Raw genomic sequence first — 17,428 nt, 5'->3', positions numbered from 1 at the left:
AAACAAAAAGCCCCAATCTTTGTAAATACTGAATGTCACACCAAGGACAGAGAGCCCAGGAGCTAAGAGGCTATTCTTGTTGTGTTTACACACCGAGCATTTTCATGCTAAATTGGCTTTGGGATGCAGGTGCCAGATGAAAATCACCAAGGCCACATGATGCTAATTGCTTATACAGAGCAGAAGCATGCTGCTGGTTGAAACTAAGGCTGAAGAGGTGGAAGGGTTCGGTCCATGCCCGGCCAGGCACTCTGCCCACACATGCTCATTGAGCTCCCCGTTATCCCATCGCCTTGCTCTCACCCACTGACCACATGCCTGATATCTCCATCCTCCATCTACAGGAACTGGGCATCCTATGGGCTTTTTCAGGTGTTCGAGTTCGTTTGTTTTTTTTTTTTGCCTCTTCATAGACCTTTACACTCAATCTTGCATCAGATCTCTGTACACAACCACTTTACATCAGCTGCTCACCTTGGGAACAGCACTCTGTCACCAGAGCCCATCACGCAGTACCCACAGCAGCAGAGCCAGCCTTCCCCAGAGCAGTTTTTCTTGTCTAAAAAGCATTGGCAGCTCTGCACAAAGCCACACAGCTGAGGAGATGGGCACACATCATCACCCAGAGAGCTATTTTGCGGTGGCAAGGGCAGGGAGAGGAGCACAGAGTGATGAGCAGGTCTTATGCAAACAGCTGTAAAGGGGCTGCACCGCAGCTGCCGTGTGCCAGAGCCAGGTGGTGAGAGCACAGAAGGGCACTGGGAAATAGCTGTGAGTGCTGCAAAACCCCGTGCCCTGCTGGGAAGCTACTCCAGCTGCCAGCACTGCTGCTCTGCCCACATCCATCCTCCCCTTCCCTACACACACCCAGTCCATGCTGTCACCCACACAAAACTGAGGGGCACTGCGGGACTCCAGCACCCTGTCCCCCTTCTGCTACCTCAGATCTGCATCTAACATTGTCTGGGTTTGCATTTCACACTCAAGCCAGGCTCTGTCCTCCACAAAGCTTTGCATTAGAAATCTTCACAAGGAAAGGTGCTGCAGGTCATCATGCGGAGCAGGAAATGCAGAAAGCCTTTATTGCTTCTCCCCATTACTGCACAACGACAATTTGGTGTCGAGGTGGAAGATAAAACAAAGCGTTGCTAAATGTTTCAAGTTATCCTTTAGAAATAAATCTCATACAAACTCTGCTTGAAGCTCAGGTCATGCAGTTCCTCTTTGAGGTACCTTAAACCCTTCCCATTTTACCTCCTAGCAGAGAGTAAGGCATGAGAGCAAGGAGCAGCTCTGTCTGCAAGGGAAGCAGCCTTCAGGATCCACACCATGCTGCACCTATCCTTGGGTGCACAACATAACACCCACGGGTGCTCAGTGAGTGCAAAAGAGCCAGAGCTGCATCTGCAGTGAAGGCAGAGCAGGGTGCACAGAGCATCACACTGGCTGGGGATGGGGAGCACAGAGAGCCCCAGTACCTGCTGAATCCAGTCACTGTCAGTTCCCAATGGGCATCAACAGTTTGCTATGCCAGGCTGGAAAAATCCAAAAAACCAACGAACAGATGAGGATGTCCACATTCCTGCTTGGTGCGACGCAGCACGTTCCTCCCCTTGCCAACCAAAAAAGCAGCAGATCCACACATTCAGTCTCAGTTGTTTTACCACGTTGCCTTTGCCGCAGCACATGGCAATCTGTGTTTAGCAAAAACTGCCAACAGAAATGAAAAGCACGCTGCTGCTTCCCCCACTCCCACTGTGACCCCACAGCATCCACACAAATCCCCTCCAGGAGGTGACCACGCAGCACAGCACAGCTCCTGCAGATGGATGGAGGAAATATCTGAGCACACAGACCTGCTTGGTCATGGAGTTACAGGTCTTAAACAATACAGGTAATTTTTCCCCTCCCGTCTCGCATTCCTGGGAGTTCTTACATTGTTTTTGAGTTCTCGCTTTGGAGCTCACATTCCAGCTTCCTTTTTCTCCCTCCCCACCCTGCCGGTTGGAAAGCAAACGCTGTCTGAGGAGGTGTGTGCATGGAAAGAGCTGTCGGGATCCAGCTGAGCGAGCTGGTTCTTGCTCCCCAGGCTGGCTGCATGCTGTGCCTCCAGGCTCCAACTCACAACCGAGCACTTCTCACTCTTCAACTGAGCTGGAGGCTCCAATTCTCTTATCTACCTCAATTATCCCAGCAGACCTGGATTCATCTCCATCGCCCGCAGTTCTGGTTCATCAGCGAGCAGCATCAGGGGCAGCCGGTGACATACAGCTTCCTCAAGGCAAAGGAGGGTTTTGAACAAAAATAGAGTACTGCTTAAAAGAAACAATGAGAAAACCACTCCTCCCCACATCTTGAAGTACCAAGCCAGGAACCAGTCTTCCTGCTCTTCTCCCTGTAAGACAAAGGGATCATCATTAAGGTTGGAAACAATTTATCAGACCGCCATCTCCAACCACCAACCCAGCCCCACCATGACCACTAAAACTAACCACGTCCCCAATCTCCACAGTTATTGAACACCTCCAGGCACGGTGACTCCACCACCTCTCTGGGCAGCCCATTCCAATTCTCGCTGCTCTTTTTGTGAATAAAATCTCCCTGATATCCAACCTGAACCACCCCTGGCACAACGTAAGGCCATTTGCTCTCACCCCATCACACAACGCAACACTGCATCCTGCACCAACCAAGGGCAACCACACCCAGCACCGTGGCACTGAAGGCTGGAGAGATTGACTCCAGGTATTCCACACTGCTGCAAAGCCAGGACTGCTGATGACTAAGTCAGGCTGAAGCCTTGCAATTACATAGACAAAAGCATGCATGGACCCACTCAATCCTTCCTCAGCAGCACATCTGACACTGGAAACCACCTTGACTTTGCCAACCGACCATCATATTTTGGGGCTTCCTTCATTTAATGCTCAAGGACTTGCCCTTCTAGGATCAGTAGCTGCCCAGCTGGAGTTCCACTCTGCAGCTCCTCAGATCCCATGTGCTACCAACCCAGTTTCACATTGGAGAAACTCTCTGGTCTCAGCTGAAACACAGATCAGCAACATTACACTTCGTTTCCATTCATTTTCACACTCAGAGGATCTGTAAAAACTAAATTGAAGCATCATCTTCAAAGTGTCACCCAGCCCAGCAACAACAAATCCAAACAAAAAAGTAAAATTTTAAATCAAAACCTGTGAATTACCTCAAACAATCTCATTCAGATTTTTATTCACGTTCCAGGGTGCATCTCCAAATGTAAATTAATAAGAGATAAGCTTGCAATATTTTTGATGGGCTGATATGGCAGCATTTTTTCCATTTCAATTAGGAAGGATAGAGCAATTGTATTCCTTGGCTTTGGCTGGAAAGGAAACAGGTTATCTCCTCAGGGTGAGGATTTTCCTGCACTCCTGTCTCTGGGATCTCCTGTCAGGTTAGCTCTAAAGTAAAGGGATCACAGGAGGAAGTTGCTGGCACTGGGGAAAAGGTTTATTAATGTTTTCTCCAAATAATGGCCTCTACCCCAGAGATGAGGGGGATCAGATTTGTCTCAGCAATATTCTTCTTCCTTTTGCAGCTTGCAGAGTTTCCCCCTTACAGACCTGATCCAGGCCAAGGAAGGTAGAAGACAACACTGTGCCTCCTCTCCAGTTAACCATGAAAACAGAAGGAATTCCTCACCTACACTGCTGCTCATCCAAGCCAATTGTTGGCATCTGAATTTCACAAGACCAGTCATACAGTTCCTGCAAGAGGAAAGAAAAGTCAAAGAAATGATTTCTTAAAAATTCTCAATCCTTATCTTATGATTCATCTTGAGCCATCCTGGTCCTTTTCCCTGAAGCCAAATCCCAGCTCTGCATCTAGGCAGAACCTGAGGAGCAGTGGGGCACTGACTGTCCCAAGTTCTCTCCCCAGTTATTTGGGGCAAGGAGTCAGAAACACCATGAGATAGTGAGATCATGTAGAAGAATCCAACAAAGCAGGACAGCCACTGGTGTAAAGCAAAGAGGGGGTCAGAGCACCTTTGCCAAGCAAGGAAAGCTGCAGCTAGAGATGCAGGTAAGAAAGCTTCCACCTCATTTACTGCTCCTCCAAATCATGGTTGATCTTTGATCTTTGATCAATCTGAGAGATCTGTACTCTCAGTACAGCTACTACTTATAGGACACTTTCAAGCAGGATCCTTTGAATTCCAGTAATCCCTAGTGGCATTTGCTGGAGAGAATCCAGGTTTCTCTCAGGTCTTAGCCTAGCCAGTTTTGTGATGTTTTTGGCCATAAAAGGTGTAGTGAAACAAAACAGCTCACAGAATTCACAACGTACAGAAAAAAAACATGGTTATCAAAAGAATCCCTCATCTAATTCAGAAGGCTTAGCACCTTGTAGTTGGATTTTACAAATTTAACATGACATGAAACAAATTCTCACATTTAAGTAACTGGGCTAAGTTAGTCCCAGGGTTTCTGCTGTACAGGGCATGACTGTGCCCTGACCCTGTAGTAAGGTGACAGCAGCACAGGCAAAATCATGAAAATCAGGATGAGACATTAACAACAAAATAAGGTCCAAGATTCTCAGCTTCTATCAAGCTGCGACTTCTGATGCTTCACTCCTCCCATTCATGCTGGCTGGGGAAGTGGCCTGACCCCAAGTGAGCCCCAGTGCAAGGGGAAGCTCAGCTGCAGCCATGAGACACCCAGGCCCACGGGTGAATGCTGAGCATTGATGGAGACGGGGGACAAACTTCACCCAAAGCAGAAGGAGCCTTGGGCAGCAGCACATGAAAAGGCAGTGGAAAAGAGCCAGTAACTGTGGATGAGGAAGTCACAGGGACTCAGTGTCATCACCAAAAGAGTAGGACAGAAGATGGTAGCAGTCTTGTGGAAAACTTAGTGCAAACCTCCCTCTTTGAACAAGATTCAGAGCTTCTGCACTAACATCAGACCTGAGAAATAAGACAGAAGAACCAGAAATGAAGAGGGAAGCAATGCACACAGGGAGCCGCGCCTCCCACCTGCTAATGTTCTGTAGGCTGACCACCACCCCTGAGAAACATCACTGCACTGGGGCTGTGACAGCAAGCTCTTAGAAAATGCCAGCTCAGTGCACAAAGAAAAACCCAGACAGATCAATTGTTAGGAAGTACAGGGTGAGGAGCAGACAAAGAATAGCACAGCGAGGGATGGGGAGAGCTACTGGTCAAGATGGCTGATGGAAAAAATTTGCCTGCTTCTCCCACCCACCATTTCTCCTTCAGGTGGTGACCGTCAGGAACAGAATCTGGTTTGCAAAGTGCCTCTTTGAGCAGCTCCAGCCCATTTTCTCATGCCTCAATAACATTGGCATGCTTCACGGGAGCGGCTCAGCAGCGCTGCTAAAGCTTTCTCACAACATCAAAGAAGCAGAACAGTAAAACCCATCAAAATTTTACTAATCAAAACTACGTGTAATTGTCAGGCAAAGGCAGATAACAGAGCTTGGGCAATCTCTGTGAACCCACAGCTTCACTCAGACTTAGCAATTAAGAATCAGCTGCTACTGCCGGAGTAGCTGCAGAACTATGGGGTAAAGAGTCACAGCTCACCAGCACCAATTAGCTGTTAATGAACATCAGCAGTCCCCCCAGAGAACGGGAGACTGAGACAAAATCCAGACCAAAATACTACCCACGCTTCATGCCACCACTGTATGCCAGCGGATGCTCTGCATCCCTCCTGCTGCACCACGTGGATGGGCACAGGGGTGAGGGAGCCTGTTGGATTTAACACAGCTGGGAAAGAAAGTGTTGGTTTTGAAGTGCTTCATTCCCCAGGTCAGTCAGCTGCATGAGGGAGGGAGCCAGCCTGTAATAATTTAAGCAGCCCTGCCATTACATGTGAAATCACAGCCTTAAAGGAAGTCAGTCAATTTAAACCCGCTCCTGAAGGGGAATAATTAAACACTCCAAAGATGTGGGAGAATTTTAAGCAGTCAGCAAGGATTTAAGACAACATATCATTCCTATCCAGAATTAAAAAAAAAGATAAAACGAAGGCAGGCAAAGCTGGCTTTCAATGTCGACTGAAGGGAGGTACGTCAAGAGAGTCAATCAAAACAGGCTCACCTCTCCAGACTCAAAAGAGACTGCAGTTTTGAGCAAAAGCCTGTGGTTGCATGGGTGAGCTGAACAGCAGTGGTACATACCTGAAAGATGATGAAAAGGTCTCAGAAATGGGAAAAACAGGATGACTCCAGAAGTGAATGGAACAACGCACAGGAGAGGAAAGGAGCAGAAAGCCAAGAGGCTTCCAAAGGTATCTCTGTGGGGGTGGTCTGTTGTGTTTAGTGATGGTCTTGCAGGCACAGAAGCAAAGCAGGACTGTACCCTATGGGAGTACAGAGCTGCAAAGTCTAAGAGAACACAAGACATCTGTTTTCAGCAGACAAAGCGATCTTCAGAGCCATCCTGAGCTCCTCAATGCAGAAAACAAGGATGCAAAGCACCGAGCTCTCTTCTTTCCTAAATTTGTCAGGATAAGGTGGAAAATAAATTAAAGCCCTAGTGGTTCCTCTATTATGCCATTTCCCTGGCATCTCTGAAGTAGCCTGTCTTCCAATAATTTTGCCATTATCTACTCCTGAGAGAACTAATCAGCCTGACTTCACCATGCAACCTGAGGAAAGCTTGCATGCGTGGAGAGGAGGCATGTTTGCAGGCAGAGGCAATGAGCCACCGTCCCCAGCAAAAGTGAGAGAGAAATAGTCAGCACCTTTCAGAGTGTTTCAAATGATACCTGCATGCAATATGGATTATAGAAAGGCACCTCTGTGAGCATTATTCAGTGGAAATAGTTCAATCTTAATATTACTGTGAAGTATAGATCTGAGACTCCAAAGATAACTAAACTTATCTTAGCACTTCAAGGCAAGGCACTGTAAGCACTGATGTGAAAAAGGAAATTACAAAACAAGAAAATCTGTACACTTCTGCCATAGCTTTTTGAAGTAATTAATATATTTTAGCATCTCAGTCCTGTCTACACACACAGCAAATAACGTGCTGGGCTTCAGGTGACCAGAAAGCAGCTCACCACACACTGAGCATTACACCTCAAACAGGTGCTGACCTAGATAGAAATGAGGGAAGGGCTGGAAATATCAAAGGTTTTGTGGTTGGGGAACTTTTGCTCTTTCTGAAACTCTCCAAATACGACGGAACTGTTAAAATCAGTGAACAGGTGAGAACTCATGGAAGAGGCATGAAGGAAAGAAATAATGCCAGTTACGCACATTGCTGCAGAAAATAGAAGAAGATCCTGCAGGAGGGTGAGGGAATGAGTGTGAATTCTTAAGGCAAGGATGTTTCTTACAATGGGGCAAAAGCAATCCATTATAAGATCACATGCGCAAAAGCAGCCCATTCTTGTTGGTAGGAGATGAACACTTAGCAAAAGCCAAAGAGAATATCTCCAGGCATTAATTCTTTCAGAACAGCTTTAGAAAGAACACTAATATGAAGTGGTAAAAAAATAATAATAATAAAAAAAAAAGCCTTTAAAAAAAGTTATGGATGCAGTCCAAGACCTGTGAATGTTTACAGATTCCCCAAGAGCTTTGAAGCTCTGTCAGATTGCAACATCTTGACCTCAGTCATCAGATGCTCACGCTTAAAGGTAAGCAAACCAAAGCACAGACAACAGTCAGTGGGACTGCAGCATGACCACTAGTGAGTACTTGAATCCCAGGGTCCAGCGTGTCTCCTACACCTCCCTCTGCACTGCAGGAGTTTCTCGTGGGAAGGGCAAGGCATCATGGAGTCCTTCATCCACAGAGCCATCACACCGAGCCCTGCTGCTGATCAGAGGCTTACCCAGCTGAAGCTTCCTCCATTCACAGCAGCAAATAGCTTGGCAATGCCATAATATGACAACATAATAAACCCCACATCGGGGCCCCTAATGCTGGTGGGATTATACCCCAGCTCTACGATGCTACAATGAACTGATCCAACAGGAGCTCACTCTACGAGGTCAAATTGAGTCACAAGCTTTGGCTGCTTTACTCAAAAATAGTGACAGGTGAGCAGCCAGACCAGACCTTTGTCTGCAGCACTCCACACTGATGCCTAAAACCCAGCAGTAGGCATAGGACTTATGCAATGTTTTCTGGTTCAGAGGTGTTCTGGCAACAGAGATTCGATCTTGTCGATGAGAGGAGATGGGCTGTTGAAGACTGACTTTAACCCAGTGCTAACACAAAGCAAAACCTCTGGGCGAGGAGCCTAGCACACCTGATGGACGTATTGTAGCACACAAGGCTCGCCATTTCCTTGGGGAACTGCTCCTTCTCTAAAGGAACCATAACTGGTAGCCTGGAGTGCCTCATTCCTGCAAGCACTGGGGCTCAAAAAAGATAAGTATTGCTGGCACCGTCTGTGGTTGCGATTACCACGGACTCCAGTCCAATTTTTGTTACTGTCTCCCACTCCGGCACAATCCAAATGCCTGTGGAAGGGGGTTAATTTCTTAATTTAAGAATCATTAGTGAGAGAAATTGCTCTATGCAGCTGTCTCAAGTCCTTACTAAAATGTCTCTACCAGCTGAGGATTTTTGATTCAAGTTGACCAGCTTTGTTCTCATGCATTTGACACCAACAGCAATAGTCATTTTGGGTCAATTAAATGTTTTCTTCTTTGTTTATCACCATAATATATCTGGCAGCACTACTCCATCTGAATAGGCGGACACAGCATCCATAATGCATGTGAACGTGGAAATCGCAAACAAGTGGATAAATACCAAAATGCCTCACTTTCTCATCTGAATTCTTCATCTCCCTACTCATGTGCTCACGTATTCAAGGGCCTTGTCGCAGCAGAAGGTGCCAGGCTTGTCTTTGTGTAATGATTTCAAATATAGGTTTTAATTGCTTCCTTGTGCTTCTCAGAAGCCAGCTCTGTCAGCACAAAATTATTAGGTGTGATTATACAGCAAAACCAAATGCTGCTGCTGCATGCGCTAGCGTGCCCATCCTTGCTCCACCAAACTGGCTCAGAAAAGGAACAGCAAAGATGCAGGAGCGTGGACTTCAGCTTCTGCTAGAAAGCAGCCCTTGTAAGTGCAATTCCTCAGGAGCTTTTACTTTGCTTGTTAGCAGGAGCTAATACCCATGTTAATGCTATTGTTACTGTGCCCTAGAGCCAGCACGGTTACGGCAGCAGACACTGCAATCACTCCTTCATTTGGTTGTGTAGGCATGTCTGCTGTTTCAGTTAATAACCTCAGACTTGGCCTTAATTCAACGAAGCCAGGTTGATCAAGCTTTTGACGCTGTCTCCCTCAGCATTCTCATTTGGAAGCTGGGGAAGTACAAGCTGGATGAAAGGACTATTAGATGGCTTGAAAATTGGCTGGGCTGCCAGGCTCAAAGTGTGGTAATCAATGGCTCAACATCTGGTTGGCAGCCAGTAATAAGCAGAGTGCCTCAGGGGTCAATACTGGGGCTGATATTGTTCAATATCTTCATCAGCTACCTGGGTGATGAGACAGAGTGCACCCTCAGCAAATCTGTGGATAGTACAAAATTAGAGAGGATGACTGACATAACAAACAGTAGAGCTCCCCTCCAGAGGGATCTTGAAGAATTTGGGGATGGGACCAGTGAATTCCCCAGCATACAATGTGAAGTGTGAAATTACACATATGGGTCATCACCACACCTGGCATCAGTGAAAGCTGGGAACAGAGGAAGCATTTGCCATGAGTAACACGAGCCTCATCCCAGGCTTTGCTGGGCTGGACATCACCAGAAGACCATGAGAAGTCACCGTACTCTCTGCCCAGCATCAGGGAGGCCACACTTGGCTGCTACCTCCAGCTTTGGGCCCCCAGCTGAAGAGCAACAGACAGCAACCAAGAAGAGAGCAGCAGAAGCTATTGAGGTGGTTGGAGCCCATTGCTTACAAACCATGGGGAAAGGCTGGTGGAAATGTGCCATCCAAATCTGGAGAAGAGTAGGCTCAGCGTGAGTTAATTCAGCCCACAACTACCCAAAGGGCAGGGAGGAAGGTGGAGGCACATCTTGGTGGCACCAGTTGTCAGAACAGCCACTGACAGCAGGAGGTTTGAGCACAGAACCCTTTCCACCACTTTTCCATAACTATTCAGTCAGGTTAAATTCCTCTGTTTTCCTGAAAGGCTGCATATACTCAAATGCTAAGAGAAAATAATGGTCCAGCTCAGTGTTAACCCAGAGCCCTAAGGTCCCCTCCTTAACATAAGGCTTGGCTACAGTAGAGGGGTAGACATTTCAGAAAAACATTAATATTGAGTTAGAGGCAGATGAAGAGATACCACACCTCCCAAGCCAGGCTGCCCCTTTGATTTACTGTGCTAAAACCACAAATTTTACTTCTAGACTTTCGTTCGCTCCTCATCCAGCCTCAGAAATACAGTGTCACTTAATTCTGTGCATAAAGATTTCTTCCAGTATTAGCCTGGGGAGATAATCAAGAACACCTATCAGCTTCCTAATCTCATTATAAAACTTTCTTCGAGTATCAACAACATTTTGTCACAAATCATATGCCTGTAGATACCCCCAGCTTTTACCACCCGCTGGCATTTTGAGGTAATTTAACTAAGGAAAGACAAGCTTTGGAACTCAGAGGAGATTAAATGCAAGTTATTGCTTACAAAACCTTATTTTATTATTTCCCTGGACTTCCACAGAGCTCAAGAACTACTTAACTGAAATGCAGTGCCCCTCCCTAATGATATTGGCTAATTAGCCAGCAGTCCCCACACCTTTCTCTTCTGTCTTCAACTTCCCAGCCTCGCTCCTTCATTCTCATGGCTAAGAGTGATTTTGTTACGCTGGGATCAGAAAGACAGATTGGCTTCCCTATACAGGCAGAAAGAAAACGCAATTAAAAAAAAAAAAAAAAAAAAGAATTGTGCATTAAACACTCTCCTTGAGGGGCTTCGTGGCGAGAGCAGAACAACCCACCTCATAGCTCTGCAATAGGTGAGCAGGTGCACTGCTGCAGGTGCCCAAGGGATTGCTCCTGCTAAGCCTGAGCACTTTCTGAAATCCCACATTACAGCTACTCTTTGCAGTAATGTTTTGACCTCTGGGAATAAATACTGCAAATTAGTGTTCTAACTTTGCATCTTTCTACAAATTAATTCTGTCGAGGCAGTAGATGGTATTCCAGCAATAACCTACCTCTCCCACTCTCTCTTCCACAATAATTCGCTGACAAGATCTCCTGATGTGCTTTTAAATGGGAGAGATCAAATTATATGTTTGCATGTAATCATTTAAAAAATAATAATATCTTCAAAAATCCACAGCATTGTTACAGAACAATGGATTTAATTATTGGGAAATGAGCTATTTGCAAGCAATTTCACTCACTGCCTGCGCTGATCCTGGGTCTGGGAAGCTCTGAAGGATAAGAAAATTGAAGAAGCTCTTTGAGGGTAATTTGAGTCTCTGCGTGTGAAGAAGTGAATGGGAAAGGTTATTTCTTTACAGCGCACAACTGGGAGCCTACTGCCACGGTTCACACCCTAGCTCCATTTCCATCCACATACCATAGGGCTGAGCAAATATCTCAATGGGACAGAGCTCAGTCTCCCAGTTTAAGAGCTGGGTTGCATCACAGTGGAAGACCCTATGCAAGGGTGGGTGTTGGCGGGCCCTGCCTGTCTCACCCACCCCGAGGGCAGGTGCACAGCTGAAGCTTCTTTGCTACAGGTGTGGAGAGGACTCAAGCAAACCCTTTTGCTCCCCTCCTGCTCCAAAATAGGCAGGTAATTGTGACCTGCTGCCCAGAAGGGTACTGCTGTGGCAACCAGTGCTTTGCACTGCTCCTCCTTCTGCCCCCTCTCAAGCTCATGCTTGCTTGTCTCATCCTTAAAGCTTAAGCAATACCTCTAAAATGAACTGCTGCTGGGCTATTTCACACCAGCATACTAACATTAGGTCTGTCCAAGCTCTTCCCTTCGTGCTTCTCCTACAGCTTCTCCAAGTACATGCTGCCAGCTGTGAAAATCTCTCCTGCAGAGCTAGGTCCACTGCTTCCCTCACTCAGAAGTCCTCCCTGAATGCCTTTGCAGTCTCCCCATCAACAGTAATAACATAGAAAGACATCTTCCTGTCTTTTGCCTCCTCCATTTTTTTGCCCGAGTCCACACTGACTATTTGTATTACCTGCACTGTGTTCTGAATTCTTTATGCCAATGTCCAGGAGAGCAGCACTAAGCTTGGGGCTAGAGGCAGTGCACCTCATTGGCAGCTCTCAACTGCTCCAGAGCTGCCTTTGGGTCATCTCCATCACAGCAGGACACTGGACCACATCAAATCTAATTACAGTTTTGGCTGCTGCTTTCTCAGTCTGCACAGCACTATTCTTGGACTCACTTTGCCAGCACTGTGACTTGGGATTTTTGACTCCTTCTCACTTGGCCATACCCATGGATACCCTCATACTGTTGGGTGAGCACCCAAGGGAAGGGGACCCACATGACAGCACCAGAGCTCAGCCCTCACCACGTGCAAAATCTCACCTTCCACAAGTAGCATCAACTTTCTGATCATAATCCCCATCTAAGTACCCTCCAGCTATCACCTTGCTGCCGTAAATTGGGATAGTAATGTACTGTAATCACATAATTCTGCCAGGAAAAGTAAACAAGAATGGCTGAGTGATTTCCAAACAACACACTAATGGCCAAAGTAGAAAATCTCTTGCTTCGCTTCTCCTCGAATCTTCCTTAAACCAGCCTTTTGCTGTTCATATTTATCGTGGGTTTCTTCCTCATTTTTAGGTTTATTTACCCAGAGCTAATGAATAACACTGAACATATGCTATAAACCACCATTAAGATGAAATTTGGAGAAAACAAAATTACTTTGGTATGATAGCTGAGAGGATGTATAACTATTAAGTGCCCAATGCAGATATTTGAAGGCTTCTTAGGAGAGGCCCCTTGAGATTTCTTGGTCAAATAAAGAGAGGCATTCTGTAGGAATTCTCTTTTTGAAGTTACACTCATTTTTGTAACAATTTGATGCAGATGCTGTTTAGAAAAAAAAAAAGTCTACTATGGACTTTTTCACATTCAAGTCTTTGTGTCTCATTTTTACTGATTACCACAGCTGTTAGAAGCAGCAAGGTAAGCAGTAGCAGCAGATGATGCCATGTGCGCTGATTTTAGTGTGGCTTTTCTCAATCTTTCAATACGCCCTTGCAAGCAAATGCGCACACATGAATAATATTCGGGAAGAGTGGAGTACAACAGCAGCACAAAGCTTGCTGGAAAGCTGGGTTTGCAAAGGAGCTGTAGATGACTCATTGTCAGAGAGGAAAGACGTGAAGGAGGCTTCACTAAATCACATCTCTGCCCGGTATTATTCGGTTGGATGTGTTCCGTTTCCTGTTGGTGACCCAAACGTTTCCATACACAGGGTGCTTGTTGAAGAAGATAGGAAGACTGCATGCACATGGGAGGACAGGATTAGAGCTTGGAATAAGCACAGAAAGGAATTTTTTTGATAAGGAAAATGATGCTATCCAATGGCACGTGCAAGCGTCCCTCCACTACTCTTGCAAGCACTGTTGCAAGTATTAGGTTATAGCAGTTCCTAAACAGATTGTGAATAACAAGAGTAGGAACAGATCTGGAGCCCATTTCAGCAAACATCTGTTGACTTTCAGCAGCCCTTGAGAACCTGGTGGCCATAAAGGAACAGACAGGGAAAGCTAATCAGTTTGAGACAGTTTCCCAGGTTTGGCAGCTTTTGAGACTATCAGTGCAAGCATTCAAACAGAGAACAAGGGAGACCATTGAGACATAGAGATTCAGCATACCCAAGAAGAGCTGGAGATACAGGGCAATGCACATTAACTTGAGGTTCAAAGGTGAGTTGTCCATAAGCCCTTGAAATGCACCGTGAGGAGCTGCAGCATGGGTTGCAGAGAACAGCATCAGATTGAGCACTTGCCCTGAGAAGTCAGTCATCCTGGCAGGTATGCAGAAGGGCACAGCTTTCAGAGGATGCTTGGATGTACACAAGGTGGAGATCAGCCTTATTTACATGTAACATTTTGCTAGAAGACCTGAATGGATCCCCAGACAGCTCCCTCTCCTCTCTTTGGAAGAGCACACAGTTCTGCACCCTGGTGCAGCACAATGAGGCACACAGTGACTTCCCCTGATCAAGCTTATTGCTTCCAGGTGCTGAGGTCTGAGCTCTGCTTCCCCGGCCACTCAGCCAGTTCTACTTTTCAGACAATTTTCTCATGCTCTCTTTGCTTATTGTAGTTAGAGTCAAAGCTCATGGACAGAGCTATTGACAGTAACCCCCTGTTTACTTAGATGCCAGAAAGCCCAAATCCAAACATCTCCGTAGTCCCATTTGCTTTATGTCCAGCTATGACGACTGTAGCACCAGCTGCTTGCGTTTCAAGTTTTATTTCTGCCAGCAGTGCTTCCCTTCCTTTTTCCTCGAGCCATACCATAAAAAGCTGTAACTCCATTTTCTCCCTTTCATCCCTGCATTAGCTCTGTAAACAGATTCCTTGTTTCCTACTCAAGCAAAGACTTCGGAAACCTTCACTGCCTGGGCCCAGCATTTTGTTTTCTCTGGTTGCAGTCGCTCTTCTGCATGTTCATTAGTGACACACTGCTCTGTTCTGTGATCCTGCATTACTTTCTTCTTTCCTAGCAGGGTCCTAAACTAAACAGCAAGGGAGATTGCTCAGAAGGCTTATGCAAGGCAAACAGCAGACTTGTAAAAAGCATCCTGCTGGAGAGGTGCTTACGCCTGGAGTGGTGTTCAGGAATACACAGATGACTCCACAGACAGCACTGAATTGCAAGATGATTTCCCTCCCTCCCCCCCCCACCCCCCCACCCCACTGTCAGTGATGACCAACTCTATTTCCTCCAGGAGACACCATTATAACTTGCACACCATGAGCTATCTCAGCTCTGGTCCTGTGTGCTTAGCATTTCCAGGCACCTGGGCACAAGTTGCCACCCTCTTCCTGCCCCTTCCAAAAGAGGCTGAATGAATGGATTACAGCCAGCTGATGGGAGATTCCCTATTATTTTTTTCCACTGTCCATCCAATACACAGGGGCCATGCAGACTGTGAACACAGCAGCACAGCCTTAATGGAGCAACGCTGCTCTAGCAATTGCAGCCCATTAGATGAATATAACCATGGCATAACAGCAGCAGCCAAAATGCCTTTAACTTCTTGTTTTCTAAAGTCGGGTCAGAGATCCAGACCTTCATGCTCCCAAGGTCTTCACTGTCCAACAGCAATGTCCTTCATGTTCAGATAGGTATAAGATCACTCTTTTTGATACTCCTAGCAGCAGTCCTATAAAAAGGTTTCATACCCTCTACAAAAAGGCCAAGAAGTCATCTCACCCACTAATTTACTACATGCTCTGCTCTCCAAACCAGCTTTCCACTGCAAATTCTCCTATACGACAACATTCCTCTAAATCTACTGAGAGGTTTCTTCTCCCTATAATCCAGTCTCTTACAGTGGCCTTTTCTAAAAGGGATCCTGCCTCTTCATGCCATTACTCAGCCCCATCTCCCCTGCTCCCTCCTTCTTACAGCTGCTGGCCAGCCACCTATTCTACTTTTGCAACATCAATGAGGCCCAAAGGCCAATAACAATTCTACAAGGACTGAGCTGCTCCTCCTTTTCAAGTCCTGCCCAGGGTTATCCCTGCCAGCCCCAAATCTGACCTCTTACCATCCCCCAGCCTACCAGTTATCCCCATCTCCAGGATCCCCACCCTGAGGCAATCTGCACTTCCATGCCACCCACCATTCCTATAACAGCAGCAGCCACGCAACTCATAATTCAAGCTCCCCTCCCAATCCCTGCATCAGAAGATGCCCACTTCCTTTCTTCTTACTCTGCTTGGCAGCAGCATCCTCCCAGTCCAGCAGGAAAATGCCCATACAATCCACAAAGCATCTTGCAAGGGATCTACAAGCCTACGTTTACAGCCCTACTGGCTGCACTGCCATCCTCTGCTTCCCAAGCCCTTCAGCATGCATACTGCTGAGACAGGTCCCTGCACTAAGCACACAGAGAGCAAGGAGCTTCAGCTTCTCCCTGTCCAAGCAGCATCTAAAGATTTTCATCTCTTCCCCTTGGAAACTTTTCAACCCCAAGAGGGTCCAAACTCTGACCTCCTCCAGCCCCAGCTCCACCCCCAAAGTGAAGGGGAAGAGACATACCTTGACCAAGAGCCACCTAGCAGCATCCCAGACCATAACAACAAGCACCATCCCAAGGTATTGAACCCTACTGCACCGCCACTCAGCTTTTATAGAGCTCAGACAGCTGCTCATTGGCAGAACCTGGGCACTCTCAGCCCCCTGTTTCCACTCTTTGCTTTCTCATCTCTCTCGTAGGCACACATGGGAGATGTGGCTGCTGTCACCTGCCCTAAGCTCCCGGAGAGTAGGAAAGCAGTAATGAAACTCCGACCTAACTTGCAAAACAAGTGGGAGTTTGTGGTGCTCTCCTTCCCTTTGAATATGCTCTGCTGGAATTTTAAACAGATTATGTAAGTGGCTCTCATTTAATCCATCTGAACTATCCTCTTTTAATCGCATCCGAGATCAAAGCTGCTGATTGTGAAATGAGCAGGGAGCACAGCCAGGCTCTCCCCAAGCTGTCCTGCACTGGGTGAGGAGGGGACAGGCTGGGGGAACCTGTGCACAACGCTCTTCTGCTTTGTTTCAAATACTCAGTGGGAATATGAGAGAGATGAGCATCCTCTTACTTGCTATGAAGTCATTGCAGCCCTTCAAATAAGCAGAGGGATATGCACGTGCCTGGACATGGGGGCATAGCAGCTGGCTGGAAAGCCACTCCTCAAAGAGAGAGCAGTTCTCCCTCTAAGATTTATATAGTTTACCTTTTTCATTTCTCCTCCTGAAGTCTGACATTTAAAAATGTGTAATTGTGTTTATCCCTGGCAAGCTGTGAATGGCTCCCCGGGCTGCCTGTGCCTCCTGCTCCGCTGTATAAATTACACTGACAGCCCCTTATTACAAAGGGAAAAATAAGTTAATGGAAAAGCAAAGCAGAAATAGATGCATAAAAATCCCAAAGTGCCTAAGTCAGCAGAATTGCCCCCACGTGACAGTCATTGCTGGTATTTAATTAAACAGGGATCGATCGTGCGGGTGAGTGTGAGTTTGTGTGTGTGCACACGCGGGGAGGAATCGGTACATTTATCCTGTATTTATTTAATTTTTTTTTATAGTAAAGTGGTATTATATTGCACTGGCAGTGACTCCACAGCAAAGCTGGAAATGCTGGAGAAGCCAGAGCTGGCCTGGGGATGTGACTTTGGGGATGGAGGCTCAGGGAGATGAGCCACGAGGAGCCATC

General features: G+C 46.6%; 1 long non-coding RNA gene across 2 annotated transcripts; it reads right to left on the bottom strand.

Annotated features, from left to right (window-relative positions):
* Positions 1-807: 807 nt before the first annotated feature.
* On the bottom strand, positions 808-16,308 carry LOC128081585 (uncharacterized). Of its 2 annotated transcripts, none has more exons than XR_008207271.1 (4): positions 16,264-16,308; positions 3,685-3,749; positions 2,896-3,043; positions 808-2,395 (listed from the first exon to the last, which is right to left on the bottom strand). It is a non-coding gene; the product is annotated as an uncharacterized LOC128081585 (long non-coding RNA). The 2 variants fall into 2 exon arrangements; XR_008207272.1 differs by having other exon boundaries at positions 808-2,391; positions 2,936-3,043.
* Between the last annotated feature and the right edge of the window lie 1,120 nt (positions 16,309-17,428).

Source organism: Tympanuchus pallidicinctus, unplaced genomic scaffold (genome assembly GCF_026119805.1).
Source record: "Tympanuchus pallidicinctus isolate F22 unplaced genomic scaffold, pur_lepc_1.0 scaffold21, whole genome shotgun sequence".
NCBI classification, from domain to species: Eukaryota; Metazoa; Chordata; class Aves; order Galliformes; family Phasianidae; genus Tympanuchus; species Tympanuchus pallidicinctus.
This window is presented reverse-complemented; position numbering and strand designations above follow the sequence as displayed.